Source organism: Protopterus annectens, chromosome 3.part1 (assembly GCF_019279795.1).
Source record: "Protopterus annectens isolate FY-2018-M chromosome 3.part1, PAN1.0, whole genome shotgun sequence".
NCBI classification, from domain to species: domain Eukaryota; kingdom Metazoa; phylum Chordata; order Ceratodontiformes; family Protopteridae; genus Protopterus; species Protopterus annectens.
The window spans coordinates 1,507,746,604-1,507,769,399 of record NC_056732.1 but is presented as its reverse complement, the minus strand read 5'-3'; the positions used below and the strand labels follow the sequence as shown (position 1 = coordinate 1,507,769,399).

Below are 22,796 nucleotides of genomic sequence, written 5' to 3'. Positions count from 1 at the left end.
ATGACCTGGGGGAACCTTCTCCTTCATCTAAGTCAGTGTCCATAATGAGGGACTCGGGGGAGTCCAAGTGCCTCCTTTTGCACTTGTGCTTACGGTGAACCTCTTCAGTGGGACTCTCCGAAGAGGACTCATGAGCCGCAGGGCGTTCCTCAGGGGGAATAACCCAGGGATCTTCTGGCACGGGCTGTCCTTGAGACAGGATGAAGGGAGTCATCGCCAAATCCAGAGGTGTCTGGGTGGAATCCGAGGGGATGGGCTGGGGTCTCAATCCCTGGGAGAGAACCCTCTCCACCACTTCGAAGGCCGAAGGAGAGCGTACCTCCTTGGCACCCAGCAAGGAAGAAGCCCTCCCCGGATCCGAAGCAGGGACTGGAGCCGAAGCAAGGGTAGCCTGCGGTCCGAGGAAACGGGTCAGATATGAAAGAGGCAGAGCCGAAGAATCCATTCCCTCAGGTCCAACTCCCTGTCCGCGGCTCCGAGGAGCTCAAGGTAACAGCCGGAATTGCGGTTAGGGGAACTGTCGGCGCCGAGCTACCAACTCCAAAAAATCTCGGATCCAAGAGCCCCGAAGCCGAAGTACGGATCGGGGAAGGAGAGATGGGGCAGAAAAAAGGCATGGAGGTCCCCCCTCCGGAGAGAGAGGGGCCTGGCAAGACCCCATCTGTATTTGGGTCTGAATGACTCTCCGCATCATCCTGTCTATGTCTAAGTCTGATAAGCTCTGAGTCGATCGCGAAGAAGCCACCGACTCGGATCTGGCTGGTTTGCGAGTGAGGGTGAGGAAGGCCTCGGATCCGAAGGTTTCAGCGGCTCCGATGAAAAACGAGGAGACCGGAGCCATGGAAAACTGGCCTCATGGACTTAGAAGGAGGACTAAGGAAGAGCTCCCTGTCCGGGGATCTCTTGCGAGGTCTATCCCTTTTCTTGTCCCTATCCTCCTTGCGCCTTTCTCTGTCTTTGTCCACTACACTGACTCTAGCTTTTTCCTTGCTTGACCCAGCACCAGAAGAAGTAGGAGTTTGAGTCCCTGTCTGGGTGTGAGGTTGAGTACTAGGTGTCGAGGCCGTGGCAGACTCCAGCATAAATGCAGAGAGAAGGCCTTTAGCTACCAATTTGGCCTTCTGATCCCTGAGGGCTCTAGGGTTGAACCTAGTGCAGATTGCACATTGTGTCGGCAAATGTGACACTCCCAAACAAATAACACACAGAGTGTGACCATCAGCTGGGGAGAGCTTATGGCCACACTCTGTGCATTTTTTAAATACTGATTTTGGCTGATCAGCCATGGTCCTGCACCAAACACCACTACCTACAAAATCACCACACACAAAACACACATAGGGGAAGGGCAGGCCTAACAACTACTCTACAGAGTTTTACAACAAAAAACTTTAAACTAACCGACGAACAAGCGATTTACTAGTGGGGGAGGAAGGGAAACAACTAACTCAGACACACTAAAGACTAAGTATTTATAAACTTACTATCCCTGAGCTCAGAGAGAAGGAGACCACAATGCTCACTACTGGGATGGCAAACGAGATCTGAGGGAAGGTAGGAGATGGTAGTGCATTATGAGTAGGGGGAGGAGCTCGGAGCTTGGAGCAGATGCTAGAAAAAAAGTTGCCGGCTCGGATCCAATATGGATCCGAATACCCACAGGTTGCAGATAAAATGAAGTTAACTACTTCAGATCATCTTTAGCCACAATGTTTTCTAAGTGACATATTCTTGAAAACTGTGTGTTAATATGACCTCCCAGCTGTCCATAAATGTGTTACTCAGGTATGTTATAAATTTTGTTTACAGGAGCTGTGGAGGTTTTTCTGCCAGCAACTTTGATACCTCACTTTCAAAGAGCTCTGTTAATGTGACCTCCCAGCTGTCCGTATGTAATAAACGTGTTTCTACACTGTAATTATGAATTTTGTCTTAGAAGTCTTAGAGCTTTAGCCCCCCCCCCCCCATAAAAAATGTGTGCTTGTGTGGTATATATTAAAAAAGGAATTAAAGAAACGTGAACAATACGTAAAAATGAACACACTAATCCTTTTCTGTAAGGGGCTTAACAGCTTGGATGCATACACATTGCTGTTTAAATAAAGAATACATTCGGTGACAGTTTGCAAGGGAAGGAGAACATTTTGTATACACATCAGCGGCAGTAGTGTGATCTTTGCAACTGCAGACTAACATTCCAAATGCTTTTCTGTAAGGGGCTTAAGAGCTGGGATGCATACACATTGCTGTTTAAATAAAGAATACATATGGTGACAGTTTGCAAGGGAAATAGAACTTTTTGTATATACATCAGCAACAAGTGCTGATTAACAAATACAGCAACTGAACTGCATGTTGGGGGACCCCCATAGTACTCTAGCACCTCCCACAAGACATTCTGAGGTAAAAAGTCTCATATGCCCTCCTAACATCCACAAAATACACACAGAATGAAATACACACAGAATGAACTGGCAAACTCCCATGACCCCTCCATTATCTGTAAAAGGACAGAGTTGATCCACTGTTCCACTATCAAGATGGAATCCACACTGATCCTCCTAGACAGGATCAGTTATAAAAGACTACTTTCCAGCATCCTGACAAGGCCTTTCCCAAACAGGCTAAGGAGTATGATCCTTCTCAATATGGAGCACAAGTTAATATCTCTTTTAATGAAAGAGTGGGCCACCACTTCAATTTTGCCAATCTACGGGCTGCTGTTCTTACCTTCTACTTAATTTTGGATAGGCTCACTAACCATGATACCCCTCAAAAATATTCATGATGTCATCAACCTCTAGCACTGCCTCCTCAAAGGAGGACATCACCACCCTAACTTCAGGAGTTCCTCAAAATATTTCTTCCACCTCTTGGTAATACCTATTCCAGTCAAGATCAGAAGACATGAGTACAAAGTCAGCCACTGTCCGTTTTTATTAAGGTGTGCCAGTACCAACTACATTTACAAACAGTCTTATGTTCATATATGGTGTTTAGTATGGATAATTATTGACGAGCACAGAAGTCCAATAGCAATTCAACATTTAGGTTCAGATCAGACAAGACAGTTCCCGCAGATATACCCCCTGTGGCATCTTCCTCTTTCTCATTTAAGCATTTAAGTCTCCCAGCAGAACTACTGAGTAAGTAGAACAATGTTCTCAAGGTCTCCAAGAAAGCCAGACACTTCAAATACACCCAAGACATGCATATAAAAAAAACAAACATGAGTGACTGTCTCATCTTGGCACAACGTATAAATGTAGGTCAGCAAACCTGTTTTTATTTTTTGGGATCTCAACAACTGCTACGGTTTCTTTTAAGGAACAACTGCAGTGAGGGAGAAAGCCCACCCTGACTAGCATGTCAAATCTGAGAATCAGCAGTGCATGTAGAGTTAAGATCTACACTTACCTGCTATATTTCAACCTCCTGCATAATCCCTGGTCATCCCACACCCTCAGTGAGGTGAGATTCCACACCCCAACAGCCAATGTCCACTGCAGGGCTTAGTCCACTGTAATCCTCCTACTCCTGTCTGCCATTTATCTAGCACTGTACCTTTCCTCCACCTTTTGCTATGCAGGTACTGAACTCACATGGTGGCTCCATGGAGCCTTGTTACGTGAAGTGCATTACGTGGGTGACATGACATCCAGGAGTTCATTGGTGTGCAACATCTCCAGAGTCTGGGTTCCAGTATCCCTCACCCAGCAGAGGTTCTCTTATTCATTGAATGAAACATCCTGAGGGTCATTTTTTGTGAACTGTTCCTTCTTTAAGCCCTACTCTTAGACCAGTCTGCCAAGGATGACTTTACCATAAGAACAAAGCACTATCCAAAACAGAGCTAAAGATCATAGGCGCACGTAACATGTTCCACTTACACTAAGATGCCTCAAAGAAGATTTTAAGTGTTGTTTCACTTCAGTTTTGAAAGGTATGCAAATAATGTTGCACAAAAACAAAATAACTACTTATTAGCTTCCAAAGAAATACAATGAGAAGTGTTTACAATATGAGACTGTATAACATGCTCTGAATATTTGTAAATACAAAACTGGCAAAACTGAGCATTTCTTTGAATACAAGAAGCATTCAGAAACTGTCTTGTTCAATTTCCTCATGATTTTCCTTTCACCTTCAGAGAAATAGTCAATCATCATTGTCCTAAGTAATAACATTACCAACCAAGATAAAATATATAGAGGACAAAATGAGGCTGAAGGTGAGCACCATCTCCATATTATGTTAGCTATCCTCATACGTCAATGCAAGCACTGCTGAGCAAAGACTAAAACAACCATAAATTAGGTTCCAAACAAATACAATGATACGTATTTACAATATGAGGTTGGAAATCATGCTCTGTTTGAACATCTGGAAATAAGACTGGCAAAGTTATACATTTACTTGAACACGGGAAACATGCAGAAATGAACCTTTTTTCCATTTCCTAATGTCACTGTCCTGGGTGACGACAGTACCAAGGAAAATGAAATATATGGTTTAAAGATCAAAGGAAGCTACGGGTGACTGCCACCTGCATATTTTGGTAACTAACTAGCTTCCTAAGACCATTGTCTGTACAGCTGACTAATCATATTAAAACAAAGTAGCTTTAGAAGACACTGTGTGGTGTTAAAAGTTAAGCTACAAAAGTTACAATGTTTCTGAGCTCATATTCCTACTATTATGTCCTTCCCCAGTGAAACATGTAATAACATCTAAGCAGGATCTGCATCAGGGGTACCCCTCAATAAACCTAACAGGACTAAAGTATAAAACAGTACATCTTTTTAATAACAGCCACACAAGTGGTCCTACTTGGTCAAATGTTTACCTTAAGCTTTCTATGCTACTGAACGTTTTTAATTACTGCTTTTAATGTATGCCATCTTCATGTCCACTGTTGCATGCCGCACTGGTCTTTCCTATATTTTACATTAATAAGCCCTGCCTCTTTCCAGCAATGACCAAGAAGTATTTTCTGGTTAAGTGAGTTAGTCCAGGTCAAAAATCTTGCAAACGGAGACTGAGGGAATCAAACTCATGACTACAGATATAGATTGAAATCAGTTAGCAGCGCAGAGCCTTGAGCCTCTGTGCTTGCACATCATTACTTCATTCACTAACTGCCATAGCCACAAAAGTTTGAAAACAGTGAGTATCAAGCAGGATGATACAACTTGTATACCACTTTGTGATTTTACTATTCTGCTGTACAGAAAAGTGTTTGATAAACACAGCTGCTATGGCTACATAAGGGACTGCTCTTGGAAAATAATTATTAAAAATATCCAAAGAACATTAGGTTATAATTTCATTGGGGAAGAAAAAAATGGGCTATCTATTACCAGAAAGGAAGCAATTCAGCCATGAAGGACAGCTTTGAGCTTCATTTTACAAATTAGACATAATTCAATTCTAAAGCTCTGGTCGACTTCTTTTTTGTTGACTGACTGCAGATGTTAAATGTTATTTAAAATCTCTGGATTTAGATGAGTAGCAGCATCCAAGCAACACCTTCTCAACTCATCTTTCAAGTAATAAAGTCATCACACTATTGTGTTTACAATGTGTACCTTATGTATTAAGGTAAAACAGTCTGTTTAGCTACAGGGCATGTTTTACATGATTATACAAGTAAACAGCAGTTTCCTAGATAGCACCTTTCCTGCACATCACATCACACAAGCTTAACACTTTCACATCTCACTGTTGCCAAAACAATTCTGATATCACAAATAAGGAATTACAATGTCTAGATTACCAAAAAAAAGTAATTTGAAAAAGACTAAGCTCTCCAAGTAGTTACAGTATGAGTAAGGGACAAATGAAGGGGGTACAAAACATAGTGCAAGGTATGCTCTGTTGATTAGGTTCCCATAAGCTTGTCAGAGCTTTTTTAATTATGACTTTTTACCACTTTTTTCCTAATGATATGCATCAGGAAAAATAACATGTTTCTGAATACTTCTGTTTATTCAAATATATATTCACAGATCATATACCCCTGGGAATGAAATTAAAGGCTGATCTCCAACTCCTCCCTTCCTCTCTAACCTTATACACGTTCAAACTTCTGACCACATTATACTGCCTTTCTTCTTTCCTTATTCCTTCCTTAACACCATGATGTGAGTAGTACCACATTAATCCTGTAGACATGCACTGCCTTTGGAGGAAAACAACAGTCAATATCACACCACAACCTACTGCCAGGCCTTTCTAAACTACAGCACTTCGTCTTCAGTTTTGAGATGCTATAGTTTTGAATTTCTACCAGCTGCTATAATCACTAGAAATCTCAGTTGTTCAGGGTCTCTGTAATGCTACTAAGCAATCATAACAATGCATATGAAAAGGGACTTCAACAGACAGTCAATTCATATTATTAATTGGAATTGAAATTCTGAATATAAGCATATCAGGAAAGCCAAACTCAATGCTCCACTTCTGTGAGGACCACCAAATAGCATGCTTCTTTTTCACTGTCTGCAATCAATGCATATTTCAGACACATAGGGAAAAATGCACAATTAAATAATAAAAAAAAAAGCAACTGAAACAACCTCAGATGAGAAAACAATATTTTTCTCTCAAATATACTGCAAATTGACAAACCTGACTCCTTCGGTCTCTGTCCTCAACTGCAATATAGGAAAACCTCACAAGGTCTGCTAATGCACCTTTCACAGCGTGCAGAATTGTTGTACAAAACAGTTCTCTTCTCTGAAAAGAAATGAATCAGATGTGCCAGTATATAATGCACAGTTTGTTCAAAGAAAGACAACCTCCCCGTCTGCCTTAATTACTACTTTCAGGCCTAGTTTAGCCAAGAAAGAACAGGAGACTGTAATAAGCTTTGCATATCTAGAACTACGACATTCCTTGGATGCAACTTTATATTTTGCTGATCATTCTGTACCAACTTTCTCAGAGCAACCTTTATAAACGTTACACTCATTGGCTTAGTCTTAGGCTTAAGTAATCAAACAGCCTGGAGGCACATTGCCACAAACCATGGTTAAAAAAAAAGTGATGTTGAAAAACTTTTGGAAAATATCATTGCATAACCTGAACCCAAAGCATAGCTCTAGACTTAAGAACTCCCCACCGGCTCTAAAGTTTCCCTGCCACTTTATATGAAATGTGCTGTAGTTTAAAAATATTTTAATATAGCTTTTCTCGGTATAAGGAAATACTATAAAAGAAACACAGTACAATCAAAATTTAATTTTCAAAATAATCAAAATTTAATTTTCACTTAAAATCAAAACTAAGCAAAACAAATGTGCACTCGAGTAAACAATTATTGAAAGAGTATTTATAATTAAAGCAAAATGCACTTAGGAAATCTGGCAGTTAGCACAAAAAATCACTTACAAGGTTCATCCTAATGTCACGTTTGTTTATTTATTGACTCATTTACTCGTATTTGTAAACGAAGGTGCAGCACTGATCGACATAGACCTTTTTCAGACTCAGAACAATAGCACTGTCTGTCTGAGTGACTTCCTCATAGTCCGGAACTTAACAAAGAATAATAAATGATTACAATGTCTTCAGTGATTTAAAAAAAAATCAGGCAATGTGTGGGCTTTCACATTTGTACAAATTCACAGATGTACACATATTAAAAGAAATATATATTTCTAGAGAGAGAGAGAGAGAGAGAGACAGGGAGACATGCACACACTGAAACCGTGCAAGTATGAGCCTTCACAACTGTCAGTAACATGTGCTTTTCTACTTTTATGTCCTCTGGAATGGGATTAAGAAACAATTTCCAGCTTGGAGTAGGACTCAGTGAGGTGTATGACTTAAACACAAAATGTGATTTAGGAAGACATCTACATACTGAGCTTGACTGAATAATTCGTTGGCTTGGCCTGATCCCTCAGTGTGTCACTGCTCCTAGCAACCTGACATTACTGTGATCTTGACTGGAGAAGCTTACAATATGGCCAGGTAAGATTTATATATTATCAAACCAAATAAAAGGACTTCACAGTTGCTGTTTGCTGCAACTACACGAGCACAGTCACCTACTGACATCAGAGCCACATGGAGCCCCTGCATGAGGCCATCATATGTGGGCTTCTCTACCTCCAAAAGTGCCACGGGTAGGAACTGTGCCATAGTGAACTAAACAAGGTGTTGGGTGATAGTTGTAAGTATACAACATGCTAGCCTAGTTCTCTGCCACTGCACACTATCTCAGTCTGTGAATGATGTATTGTCCTTGGGTCATACCAGGACAAGCAGCTTAAAAATAAGCCATATATGCCTCCACAACTGCCATACCAAGCTCCACATCTGTAATCACTGCCTACAATGGCACATCTTGTTGTGTTCTGTAGCCCACTGGGGCTGCCCCACTATCTCCTTGATGCCCTTCACTATGCTCTGTGTAAGTCTTTCCTGTTACTGTATATGTGCCCTTCTCTGTGGTGGCCACCCATGGTCTCCCTAGAAACTTCTCATGGTCATGCCAATACTATGGATCTATCTGACCCAGCTATGCAATATTACTAATTACCTCTCTATGACATATCCAGTGGATGTGTGTGTGTGTGTGTGTGTGTGTGTGTGTGTGTGTGTGTGTGTGTGTGTGTGTGTGTGTGTTGCCCCCCAAATGGCATCTATCAGTGCTGTGTGAACATAGGACTACTTATATCATAATAGGTACTTCCTTAGCCGTGATGTGTACTCTGCTTGAATTGCTGGGTGTGTGTTTTTTTCACCTATCCTTACTGTCTGGCATATTTACTTATGAATGATGTGTACTTCTGGAGGATTGTTTTGTAGTTAAGCCTGAACTGCATGTGGACTACTGTTATTGTTACAGCGGCCTCCTGTCTTGTTCCTATATTTTCATGTGTGGTATATGCTGCTATGCTATGCTGTGCTGTGATTGTCCCCTGTATTTTGCTAACCTGTGGCTATGAATCTGTTTCATGTATGTCGGGTCTGTATTAGTTCACCAAACGTCATCTTCAGCAAACATCATTTTACCGACATGTATTCAGCGAAAATCACTTCTGAGAGTCTCTGAATTTTCCGTGGGCAGTGAAGTAGTTGGCTAACTACACAACGTTTCCCTTTTCCACAGTGTGACCTCTGAGTTGGTATATATAGTTAGAGGGGGTTGAGGTCAAAGTCCCCCCACTTGGGTGGGTTTGATTTAGTTACTTGCGGGTTCTGTTGTGCTGCGAGACAGCTATTTCATTGCTCTTGGAAAATTCAGCAAATGACAGAAGTGATTTTGCTGAATACGTATCAATGTAAAGGTGTTCACTGAAGATAAATTTCAGCAAACTAATATAGACCAATATGTCTTCCTAGTAATTGTAACCAAAATAATCCACAAGTATCCAGGCTGCGAAACAATTACAATAATAAAGATGACGAAGCCAGTCAGAAGGCTAAAACACAGTTTTAATCTAAAAATCTTGAAAGTAACAAATCCAGTGCAATGTGCAGTTTCAAGATCACAAAACACGGTTCAATCAAGTGTTTGAATACACTGAGCGTAAAATGGAAGCAATCAGGATGCGAAAAGATAAAAAACTTAAACGTGACAATGACAAATACCAGAGGAAGACAGTCTATCCATTACCCTTTTCAACTAGGGGAATTCAGAATGGTATATATATGACCCCATTGTCGGTGATGAACAAGGGGCAATGCAGGATGAGGCCCCTTTGGAGCAAGCAGGACCGAGAAGGTCGGAGAGAGTAGCAGGGAGAAAGCAGGTGAACAACTGGAAGGGACAAGGGCATCAACCGACGAATGGCAGGAGGTACCACAATTTCAAGAATGGCCAGAATTATCAGAATTAAATGGGTCAATTCCAGGAGCCTGCTCCAGTATTAATAGATCAAGTACTGTAAAAATGGCTTCATTTTACAATTTCAACATTTACAATTTTTGGAGTATGACTATAGGGACTCAACATCACAGTCTATTTTTGAAAGGTTTTAAATTTATTCCTGCAAACAGAGGCGGAGTACAGGCCATCATACTCGATTTAAAAATGTTTAGTTGCAAACTTAATTTCAGGGTTATGTATGATGGTGGGGGATCAGAAGTAAGAGAAAATGATAATTTCAAAAGGTCCAGTACGTTTAACCCTCCATTGCATCCAGCCATTAACGTTTTCGAAAGGCAATGTGAAAGGGAATTAAGATCATTGCTGGGGAACAAATGCTGTAGATTTTACAATCTCTCTCTCTCAAGATGAGAGTCAGTTGCTCTATGAAATCAGGCAAAACAAAGGAATTTGTTGTATGAAGCCTGATAAGGGAGGGGGATTGGTCATTACGGAGTCGGAAGACTATAGTGGTCGTACGATGAATTTGCTTAACAACACAGAAGTATATGGGGTAGTTTCCCTGAACTAAGTCAATCTAGCGTACAGGTCTGTGAAGATTGTGCTTGATGAACTGTTATTTAACTCCATTTCCAAACCCATCTATGATTATTTGAGGGTAGAAAATCCACTACTACCTAAGATTTTTGGGATTCCTAAAATTCACTCTAATCAAGAAGATGCACTACTACGTCCAATAGTTGCAGCAAGGGGGTCTGTGACTGAACCCATAGCAAAATATGTTGATATGAGACCTAAGCATCTTTTTGATAGATTTCCCCACATTTTAAAAGACTCTTGGGACCTTTTGAGTAAGTTACAAACCGTGGTGATACTAAATGATGTAATTTTGGTGACTTGTGATGTGAACAGTCTCTTCACAGTAATCCCACAAGAAACTGGCTTGGATTGGTTTAGAGACATCATTTTTAAATATAGTGATCTTCAGGATGATGAGAAAGAAACAATATGTAATTTCATGGAACTGGTGTTAAGTAACAATTTTTTGACATTTGAAGGTGAATTTTACAAACAGAACAGGGGGTTGCGATGGGCGCTGCATGCGTCCCCCTGTTTGCGAACACAATCATGTTATGTAGGGAACTGAACGTTATGTTCAAATTCCCGCTATATAGGTTTTGCCTGGTCTATTTTAGATTTTTGGACAATTTATTTTTCTTGTGGACAGGCACTAGAGAACAGTTAGAAATGTTTTTCAATTTTATGCAAAGTAGTTCTGACTTTTTGAAGTTTTCATTTAAACAGGATGTGAAAGTGATGAATTATCTAGATATTTTATTTTTTAACAAAGGTGATACTACTCTTGCTACTAGAATTTTTAGGAAACCTACATTTTGTAACACATATTTGCATTACACGAGCTACCACCCCATTTTTCAGAAAAAGGGTCAGCTAATCTGAGCTTTACGTCTCACTTCTGATTCTTCTGATTGTTTAGAAGAAATTACAGTAATTAAAAAAATGTTTATTGATAGGGGATATCCCACAGATTTATTGGAGAAAATTATAGGTGAAGTTTGGGTTGGGAGACAGGATAAATATGGGGCAACAAGCACGGTTAACACAATGGAAAACAAAATGACTAGGGTATTAACACCGAATACAAATACGGTGTTGCATTATATAACTGATATTAAGGCTACTGAAAAGATTATACATAGAAACTGGATGTTGTTACAAGTTGATAGTAACATCTGTCATTTATTTAAATCTCCACCATTTTTCACATATAAAAACAGGCAGAATGTTAAGATGATGTTGGAAAGAAGTTGTACGAGCAGGGGTGTACCTACGACTAGAAAATGTCACCAATGTGCATATTGTTCCTATATTAATGTGAATAAGGACAATGGAGTTTTGAACATTATTAATCATTGGGACACAGTAAAATGTTTAAACTGTAGAGCAGAAAAAATTATTTATCTTGCTACTTGCTCCACATGCAGCGCATTTTATATAGGCAAGACTAAGAATAGTTTGAAACAACGAATATATCAGCATGTATACAGCATAAGAAAGGGGGGCAATAGAAATGTACTGGCAAGGCACGCTGCGTGTTGTCAAAACTTCAATAAGTTTGTTTTTTTGATACTTGAACAAATTACAACACCATTTTCAGGAGACTGGGAGAACATTTTATTGCACAGGGAAATGTTGTGGCAGATTAGGTTAGATGCAGCTAACCCACCAGGGTTAAATGAACATATTTAAATTTCAAGTGAATTGAAAAAAAGTTCACTTATATTTTAAGGTATATGAAGCATCTACTATATTCAGTACTAAGGTTGTAACATCTAGTTACTGTTGCTTTATTTCTGTTTGCTATGTTTAATTGGTTGATTGGTTCTATTGAAGGTTTCAAATGGGTGTGTCTTTGTATTGTATTTAAAAGTTTTTACTTCACTATTTGTCTTGGTTCTGAGGATGTCTTAATGTAGACGAAAGCGCTTAACCAAGTGGATTTTAACCAAGTGGATTTGTTACTTTCAAGATTTTTAGATTAAAACCGTGTTTTAGCCTTCTGACTGGCTTAGTCATCTTTATTATTCCTAGTAATTGTGTTTACTACAGCCTTCTCCATGTGTGCTACCTGTGCACATGTTAACTGTCTGTATAGCTTCCAGCAAGATCTATATTATGTGACAGTATGACTGTTTTTCCCCATTTTTTCAACTTCACTCCCCTTCACTCCCAAGCATGCCTCTATGCCATTTGGCAGCTTTACAGTATGATTTTTTTCAGGGGTGCTCTTCGTTCCTATCTGTGTGCCTTACAGTGCCAGATGTGCCTACTTTCATCTGATATTAAGGTGAAAAGTTCTGGACGTTGCTTATGACACCTCTCATCTGCTTGGATGGACTACAGTCTGCAGTGACCTTGGACATGGTACAGAACTTTCCTGCTGTGGTTAAATTTGTGTTCCACCTTTTTTTTTTTTTTTTTTTTTGCACTGCATCTTTCTGTCAGCTGGACATAATGTAGCGTGCTGCTGTACCTTACTGCTGTGGTCAGATTTGTGCGCCACATTTCTATTTGTTTTGCATCTTCCTACTTCCTGGAATGTAATGTAGTGTGCTACTTGTGGAGACCTTACTGTTACTGCTATCATCACTTCTGTTATCTGCGATGCTCTACATATATGTGATGCCTGGACTTTAATGTGGCTTGTATAAGTGAAATAGGGTGTGCTGTGGGACCGGGTCTATATTAGAACATTGAAGTTTCAGAGCTTCGAATGTTCTAATATCGACCCCTATTCAGCGAAAGCTGAAAACATTGAAAATTCAGAACAGTGTTCCAAAACACATACACACAACACAAGCACACCAAACAAACAGCAATCCACACACATACACCTAAAATCTTACATATAACCATACGCTAAACTGTACATACACCATTATCTAACCACTTATCTTAACCCAAACCCTAACCCTAAGATCCGTCACTATCACACACACACCTCACCCGCACCCTAACCCTAACTCACCTAACCCGCCCTAACCCTCATGTCCACACATTCGCACACTTACCTGACCTGTGCCCTAACCCTAACTCACCTAACCCTCACGTCCACACAATTGCACACTTACCTGAACCCGACTCGTAACTTTCCACCACGGTGCTGAAAACAGTGAAGCGACAGGAACGGACAACCAAATTCTTTCCCTAGGAAAGAATTTGGTTTTCTGTAACTTCACTATTTTCAGCTTTTGCTGAATAGGGGTCGATATTAGAACATTCGAAGTTCTGAAACTTCGATGTTCTAATATAGACCCATGGGACCTTATTGCCATCTGAATTTTGTGAACATTTTACTTTGTGATTTGCTTTTCTATTGCTGCTGTGTTAATTAAAGGTATTTTGCCTGTTTGATTGTTATGAGCCCTGTGCATACTCATTACTTGGGTAAGTTTCTTGCTGGACCAATGACACAACTGGGCATAAACAGCCAGATCTGAGATGTAAGCTGTTTACATTCAGTGCTTGGCAATTTATTATCATAAATGACCATTTCCATTCACAGGGAGATCACATTCCTCAGTCTCCTAGGGAAAATGTATAACAAGGTGCCAGAAAAAGACTTCAACCAACAGTCAGGCCTCAGACTCAGTTTGAACAGTGTGGATTCCATCCAGGTCATGAAAGAGTGGCAGAACTAGTCCTTGCACAGATACTGGAGGGTCGTGGGAACTTACAAATAACATCTACATGTGTTTTGTGGACTGGCAAAGGTTTAAGACTATGTACCCTGAAACACATTATGAAAAGTGCTAAGAAATACAAAGCCCAAGGGCCACTGCTATGTGCCATCTGATCCCTGTATTTTAAAAATTAAGAGCTATGTTACCGGGTTTTTTTTTTTTTTTAACAAGAAACATCGTTATTGAATTATAACTTATGACATAGCCAATCATGCATTTACATAAATTAAAACAAACCATATTGACATATTTTCAGTTACAAACATTACACATCATGTACAATCTTCTATAAGGAACATTACATTACAATACAGTGGCATTTTCTTACTTTCTGCTTCACTCTGGATCAGCATTGTTTTATTAATATTGTCAAATGTTTGCCTCCCCTCCAGAAAACCATAGTGATCCATATTTACCAATTTGGGCATCACCTTTGCCATTCTTTTACCCATTGTAGACATAAACACTTTATAATTATGGCTTAGAATCGAAATGGGCCTGTATGAAGTTGGATCTGATAGGTCTTTACCATCCCTAGGTATTACAGCCACCACAGCTTTCATTCCAGGATGTTGGTGCTTCTCCTCCTTTTAAAATACTGTTAAACAAAATCTTCCAGATCTTTATCACTTTCTTCTCTCCTAGCTTCTAAGCTTCCACAGGAATATAATCTATTCTTGGAGTCTTTCTCTGTAGATTGATTGTATATCATCATTATTATCTCATCTCCGCCTATCCTGCCAATAATTGAGCCTCCTCTACCTCTAACCTTGGCATATTTAATTCTTCCATAAACATTTCCATTTGTACTTTTTCTCAGTGTTAGGTGGAATATAGACACATACAAGTGGAATTCTCTTCCCTTACCAGTAGCCCCTTTCTACTATAAATCTACCATTAATATATTTTTCCCCTATTCTATCACTATTGAGGCTCCTCTAGCTATTAATATAAGTACTCCCCATTTCCTTTGTCCCAGATATTCTGATGAACAACCATTCTAAAATCATTTATCAAATTCACATGCACAGTTCTTTCCAAAAGTGCCCCCTGTGCTATTGGCACTCTCCATTTCTTAAAATAGTTCACTACACTTTCTTATTTGTATATACCTGTGAGACCATTCACATTCAATAATATGGAAAGTGTTTCTTAAACTTATTATTCCCACTTGTTATGTATAACAACTTTTTTGTAAATATCCATTTTCAGCTTTTGTGTTACATGCATACACTAATGTTTGGCAGGTTCATCTTTTAATAGTTGCTCCTTGCCACATCCATTTGAAACAATGTCACATCTTACAAGACCTTCTGGTTTAATGAAAACCCTCAAAACACACACACACACACCCAGATCACCCACCATAACCAATTAACAGTAATACAAGCACACAAAACTATGCATATTTTCAAATTATGAAGTTTAACACAAAAATTGTCATAGATTGACAGCTACACTCACAGGCTTAATTAACCTATAATGCAGATTATCCATGCTAAGATGCTAGGATGCATGGTATTGTCTGTGCTTCTACATAAACTAAATGCTGTCTGTTTTCATCTTATCTTCATTATTCCTCTCCCATATGTAGAAAACAACTTGACTGTTTACAAAAACATTATATTTTACTCACTGAAATAAGTATTCTGTTTTTATGGTTCCTTATTAGCTTGTCTCCACCAGATACATAATTGCCCTCAGCTACAAGCTTCTCATGTTGCGCTATGAACATTTATTTGCTAACTGAAAACAGTTCATTACATTCAATATTCTTTTATTTACTTTCTTCTACTTAAAACTTGTTATTAGGTCAAGCCAAAGGCCTTAATCCAGTCTTTCCCCTATGCAAAATTAAGAATAAGCATATCCAGTTTACTTATATCATACTTTGTATACTTTTACAACCAGTACTTCACCTCAACAACCTAAGATTACAGCCTATTATCATAAACATACTTTTGTCCAGCCTTTCTTCTCTTTTTACATCACAGTACCTACATTTATTAAAATTAAACAATAGAAAGAAAGAAAAAAGGGCACCTGCTTAGTTTAGTATCCCTATAACAAACAAAAATAACAAAAAATGCTTTATTATATCACTTAGTACATGTCATGCTTTATACAAATACTGTTAAGAACAAAAATTGTTTTACTTACAGTTACTGCTTTCCTTCCTCTTCTCCTCTCCATAATGCTCTTCCAAACATTAATAACATGAAGCACGGCTTATGCTTTGGAGTCCCCTACAAGTTTAATAAGGTCAAAAAAGTACAATATTTCCAGGTGTTCTTGTCCAAAACATATTTTGCAAATGTGACTGATGCTCTGTAAGCCCACATTTACTCATTCATTTCCAATTTGCTGGTTTTCTCTCCATTGATCTCCATCTCCCAACTCTATTCTTTGGTTCAGTTTTAATGTACTCCTCGTTCTTTTCAACTCCTGTGCTTTTTCTCTATCTCTTAAGCATTTTCCTTTGGATCACTGGAAAAGGTTTCACTGGCATAGTCTTTCTATGAGCTTTATTATCAGATAAATAAAAGAAAGCAGAGTCCTCTTCTGTTTGACAGCTCACTTTTTGTAGGACAAACTTTTGCATTTCTTCCTTAGCATGTTCTACATCAAAAAATGACTTTGATCTCCAGGAAAAAATATTTTGAAGAGTAGCTGGATACAGCAGCTTGAATCTCATACTTGTCCCTTGACATTCCCAGATTGCTGGAATAAATGTACTCCTCTTCTGCCTGGTATATAGTGAACAATCATTTTCCAGAAACACTCCACCATCTCCAACTTTGTGTATTTTGTCCTTCTACCACAGTTTTGTCAGAATCAACTCCTTCTGCTGGTAGGATTGCATCTTTATTACTAAAGGTTTAGATTGGCTTCTCATAGCCAGGTCTGAAGCATACACATGATGTGCCCTTTCAACTAACAACTCCTGCTATAGAATACCAGCCCAGCTGCTTATTTGTGCTTTCATAAAATGAATGCAGTCTGTTCCTTCCAGCTTCTCTAGTATAGCTGAAAATCTCAAGTTTTCCCTATGTGCTCCGTCCTCTAGCAATGTCTTTTGGCTTCTCCCATTAGGGGTTGCCACAGTGGATCACCGGTCCGCATACTGATTAGCAGTGGAGTTTTATGGTGCTGAGTTGTCAGCCCAGCACCCAAACTTCACAGAAGGCACATGTACACACATACACACCTACCTGCATGTCTTTAAAACTCACTCGACGGCAGAGAGGACATGCAGACTCTACAAAGAAGACGCTCCTGCCAAGAATTGAACCGGAGAACCTCTTGCTGTGAAGCAACAACACTAACTGCTGCACAGCTACAGCCGACAGTATGTGCTCTGATCTCTAATTTTTTTTAAACATGTCTTCCTGAACAGTTTCTTATTCAGCCAGCCTTTTCTTCATTTTGACCTCTGAGTTTTGCAGCTGTATCATCTCATCTGAATATCTATTTATTTATTTTATTTAACATTTGGGAAAGTCTGACTTGGAACAAAGCCAATTTTCAATGGAGGTCCGGGGAGAAACATTCCATGTCTTTGTGACGTGAGAGGAAACCAGGGCACCCAGAGGAAACCCACACGAACACAGGGAGGACATGCAGACCCCGCACAGAAGGCACCACAGCCGAGAATCGAACCGGAGAACCTCTTGCTGTGAGGTGACAATGCTACTGCGGTACCACTGCTCTGTCCTGTTCAAAGCTTCTTTCATTTTTTCCAGGTTTTTGTTGTTTGTGTTGATATACTCCATCAGTGTTTCATTTATTTTAACCATGTCTGCTTGCAGTTGTCTTATACATTCCTGTAGGTTATTGGAATTCATGTCTGGAGACTGCATTGCTTTTTGCTGAACAGCTGCAGAACTTTCCCCAGTCAGTGTTTCTTCCTCACTTTTTGTAGCTGATTTCTTTTTCCAGGTCCTCTGTATTTCTTTCTTCCTGGCATCCAGGCAGTACACTTATTAGCTCGTTACTTAAATTTACCCATAAACACAAGTCTACTGGCCTTCTCTGCTGAGTTTCTGTTTTCACACGGGAAGATTTAGAATTAAGGTGTTACTCAACATGCAGCCATCTTGGAAGTCTGGTTTTGGAATTATTAATGCAAAAATGAACAAGCACTATTTGACACCTAGAGGCATCAGTAGGAGGTAACTGCAGAAATGCCTCAAGGCGTACTCAGCTGTAATGAGATAAGACATGGACACTTCAGCAGCCCTGATCAAATAAAGCAGTCATATGTCGGTAACAGGCCCCCCTATTCAAATGTTCTTATTCAAAGTGTTCCAAAATATCAACAAAATGCAACAAAGTCTGAAAATACAGCAAAAGAGTGAATATCAAAGACTCACTCTCTTCCTTAAGTCTTGTTTTTTTAGGAGGCAAGCCTCACTCCATCCCCCAATGTGGAGAGAAAGCTCAACCCCGTACTTAAACATATCAACTCTGAGACTACCCTGCTGACAAAATAATTGAAAATTTCAGACAGTCTATATGTAAGTCTGGATTTTGCGGTTATTCAGCCTCCACATTTCAGTACTGGGCATCACTAGACCTGACATTTCGAATGGTTATCATCAGTATACACACCACATCTAGGTCTTAGCCCACCAGTTAGCCCAAAACCACGAAGCAAGCACACTTTCTACAAATCATGAAAAAACAATGAAGCTATGAAGCCTAAACTGCTATCAAGTAACATGATACTTCAGTTTCTGCTTCAGTTCCCACTATCCTGTATTTTTACTGCAGCCACGACATTTGTAATGATTTAGACTCACGTATGAAATGTTCTTGTCTTAATATTGTAAACATGCACTGTATTTTTCTGCTGATGTTTTTGAATGTAATTGTTTATTTTCTCAATATTGTAATCATGCATTTTATTTTTTGTCAATGTTTGAATGTAAAAACTTCCTGATTTTATATTTTTGTGGAGCTTTTCTCCCCGTGCCTCCACTGAAAATGGGCCTCTGGGCCCAATCGGACATTCCTGGTCAACAAAATGCAATAAATAAAATAAATAAATAATAAAAGTACATACTTGCTTGACTTGCAGTGAACTGCAATTATTAGGGGTTGATGGAGAGGCTTTCTAAGCACAGGGAGATGGCAAGAGGGCATTTTGAGACCTACCAAGAAGGGTCTATTCATAAGCCAAATGATATGGTAAGAATAAGGAAAGAATGTATCTATTATACCTAACATCAGGGACCAGCCTTGGTGAAATAGGTCTACCAGGGCAGAAGAAGCCGTAAGACAGCAAAAAGATCCCAAAGTGCAAGCATATCAAAGGAAACAATTTGGAGAATCATGAAGAACACAGTAGTGCTTGATAAAGGTACTAAATGAAGATCAAGTGGCTGTGGCACAAATGTTTGCAATAGAGACACTGCTGAAGTATGAACTGGAAATAGCCACACTTCTAATGGAGTGACCTTAAACCACTGCATAATCTAATGGATGGTGAGCTACCTGATGGCGAAAAGCAATGTATTTGGCAATCTACTTGTTTAGAGTTTGTTTGATGAATGATAGCCATTTCCATCCCTAGATCACTCTGAAGGGAACAGCTGATCAATTTTCCTAAACTCATGCACATGTGTCAAGTAAAAACTGAGCTAACAGTGTACATACAGTGAGTGAAGGTCTTTTTCCTCTGATTTCCATCCTGGCAAAACAAGCACAGATGAAAGGAGTGCTTCACAGAAAATTTGGAAAGCATTTTCAGAAGAAATGAGGAGTTAGTCTTAAGGGATACCTGATACTTGTGAAAAGACCACATACACTTCCCAACGCATAATGATCTGCAACTCAAACTTTCTGTGGGCAGAAGAGATGGCCACCAGAAACAGCATTATCAAGATGTGATCTTCGACACCATGGACAAGCAGGTCCGGAGGGAGACCGCCAAGCTTGCCAGTCATGAAATGTAGGACTAAAGCAGGTGAGACATTCTTCAAATGTGGCCAGTGATGCAGAGCCCCTTTAAGGTACTACTTATCTAGCCAGTGCAAGATCGCAATCCTGCACACCATTATGTTATGACAGGTGGAAACAGCCACTATAAGCATACAAATATGCACCCAAATTATGGAAAAATGAGGTCCAAATCATAAAGATGCCTGGGACAGGGCAAGATAACATTGACTATGATCACATACTGTTACAGCTGGACAAAGAATCTCTTACACTTAGAGGCACAGGCCTATGTCCTGAAAAACGTCTCCTAGTGGCCTCGGTCACTTGTGAAACCCCAGCCAGGATATCTGTAGGGATTAAGGGATCACTAACACAAGCAAGACTCTAGACTCTAGGGTGGATCTAGATGTTACTCCAAAAGGGAGTACAAACTCAGCCAGAACCAAAAGAATTTCTTGAATCACTAGAATCCTTTGAAACCACAGCCTTTTCAACCACCAAGAAGCAACAGGAATTAGCTTTGGTCTTTCTTTTCCAAACTTTGAAATGAGGTGTGAGATTAGATGGCAAGGTAAGAAGGCATATAGGAATCTCCCATACCAAGGGGTGGGAAACATTCACTACCACCTTGCTTGCTACACCGAGCAAAAGAGAGGAGGGACCATAATCTCCCAAAATGAGAAAAGACTGATCTCCAGAGTCATCCACTTCCTGAAGTTCCAAGCCAGGTATGATCTTTTAGTCCAGCCTCAGGGAGAAGACACTGCAGATGCAAGTTCACTTCACTTTGTCTATGAAACTCTGAGTGTGATACCTCTTTCTACAGACATTACTGTTAGAGATATAACACCTCCTTGCAAATGGGGTACAACTGAGAGACCCTTGGTTGTCCAGATACCATGTGATGCCTTGGTAGTATAACTGATTGAGGACAGGACCTGGAAGCAGTTTTGTCTCCAAGGTATCAAAGCCTAGAGGACTGTCATAGTTATACATGGCTGATGAAGAACTCCTTTAACAGTGAGGATACTTTACTTAAACTATAAAGAGGAAATGAGATGAGTATTACACCCTACCAGTTAAACCATCTATTAACAGGACCTGCAAACACTTCACCTTCAGGAAAGGGAGGCCCACAGGAGGATGACAGCAATGCACAACATATGTCCTTGGCATGCATGCAGCACTACTATGTGCTGCAGACTTCAAGTGATTTTTTATCTCGTTTCTCAAGCATCTAGTTGGGCGGCGCAGTGGTGCAGCGGTTAATGCTGTCGCCTCACAGCAAGAGGTTCTCTGGTTCGATTCTCGGCTGGGGTGCCTTCTGTGTGGAGTTTGCATATTCTCCCTGTGTTCGCGTGGGTTTCCTCCGAGTACTCCGGTTTCCTCCCACATTCTAAAGACATGCTTCTGGAGCATTTCTCTCTGGGCCTCCGCTGAAAACAGGATCTGTGGAACCTAGTCGGACTTTCCCGGTCAACAAATGTTAAATAAAAAAAAAATAAATCTACAGATGCACAAATGTGGTTACAATGCCACAAGTGTGCATCTGCATCAGTTTAAAAATACTGTCCCCATTTCAAATTCTAATGAAAAATACACTTTTCCCCCTCATTAGTGTACATAAAAAAATCATTGCAAGCACCTTGTTTTCTGTAATGTTCAAATGTCCCTCATCTGTTTGCAAACCACAACACAAAAAGGGACAACTTTATGTTAATATTTCACTTCTTTTGTGTAAGATTAATGCAAAATAATAGAGTAAAAAAAGGTATATTCTACCTTTCCCCTTGAGCTCCCTGCAAGGACAGGGAGTTGGGAAGACGTCAGACATCAGTGCCTTTCTGACCAATTAGGTGTCTGTACATCTTGAAAAGAACTGTGTGGATTGCCTTCTCAGCCCTGAGGTTCACATGTTCATTGGAGGTTACTAGGCTAATGGCCCTAGGGCCTTTATAAGCCTAGCAGTGTAAAAACTCATATACCCTAATTGACCATAGTTAGAAGATCATTGTTAACACAGTGATTCTATGATCAGCACTGACTACACCTGTCCATGAGAGACATAGATGCCACCCCCAGGTGAATTTCTAGTCACCCATCCAATTGTCAAGGCTGCGCTTAAATAGGGTAATTGAGGAGCTCTGCTTCACGTGATGTGGGAACTTATTCCAGAAAAGTGGCAACCTCAGAAATATATCTGTCTCTCAAAAACGGTCTGTTAATGTCACATGCTAGGTTGAGATCCCTGAAACAAGTGACTCTTGTCCCATTTGATTTGTGGATGTACAGCATTCCCATTAGGGCAGATTCAGAGACTACTTTATAGGTCAGGCACAGGTCGCCTCTCAGCAGCATGTATGATACACAGTACAGTGACAGGGCTTTCAGTCTTTTCATGTAAGTCATGGTTAGAAACCTCTGTGGTCTCTCCAGTTTTTGCAGATGACTGATGAGATACATGTAGAAGGGAGCATTATACTCAATTAGTTGTCTGACAAGGGTCGAGTACAGTGAAGTCATAACCTCCTTAGCCTTGGATGTGATGCCCTTATTTATAAAATGCGCAATGTACAAGGCTTTCCTTACCAGTACGGACACATGGTGATCAAAGTTTAGATTGCTATCAACCTGTGTTGCCAAGTATCTCACCACTGGGTTTGAGCTTAGAGGAGTGCCATCTACATCATAATTAGCAGGGGCTACTTCTTTGTCAAAGGGGATAATGAGGCATTTTTTTTGCATTT

The 22,796-nt window shown here is 39.9% G+C and overlaps 1 protein-coding gene across 3 annotated transcripts in view; it reads right to left on the bottom strand.

Annotated features, from left to right (window-relative positions):
• The window catches only part of SLC4A2 (solute carrier family 4 member 2), a 2,370,566-nt gene that overhangs the window by 2,152,825 nt on the left and 194,945 nt on the right, over nucleotides 1–22,796 (bottom strand). Inside the window, exon 1 of one of the 3 annotated variants that reach the window (XM_044067587.1) lies at nucleotides 6,631–6,747. The exons of the other annotated variants lie outside the window; for them this stretch is intronic. The gene's annotated coding sequence lies outside the window, so the exon portion shown is untranslated. Of the gene's footprint in view, nucleotides 1–6,630; nucleotides 6,748–22,796 lie in introns of those variants that run through there. 3 annotated transcript variants of the gene reach the window in all.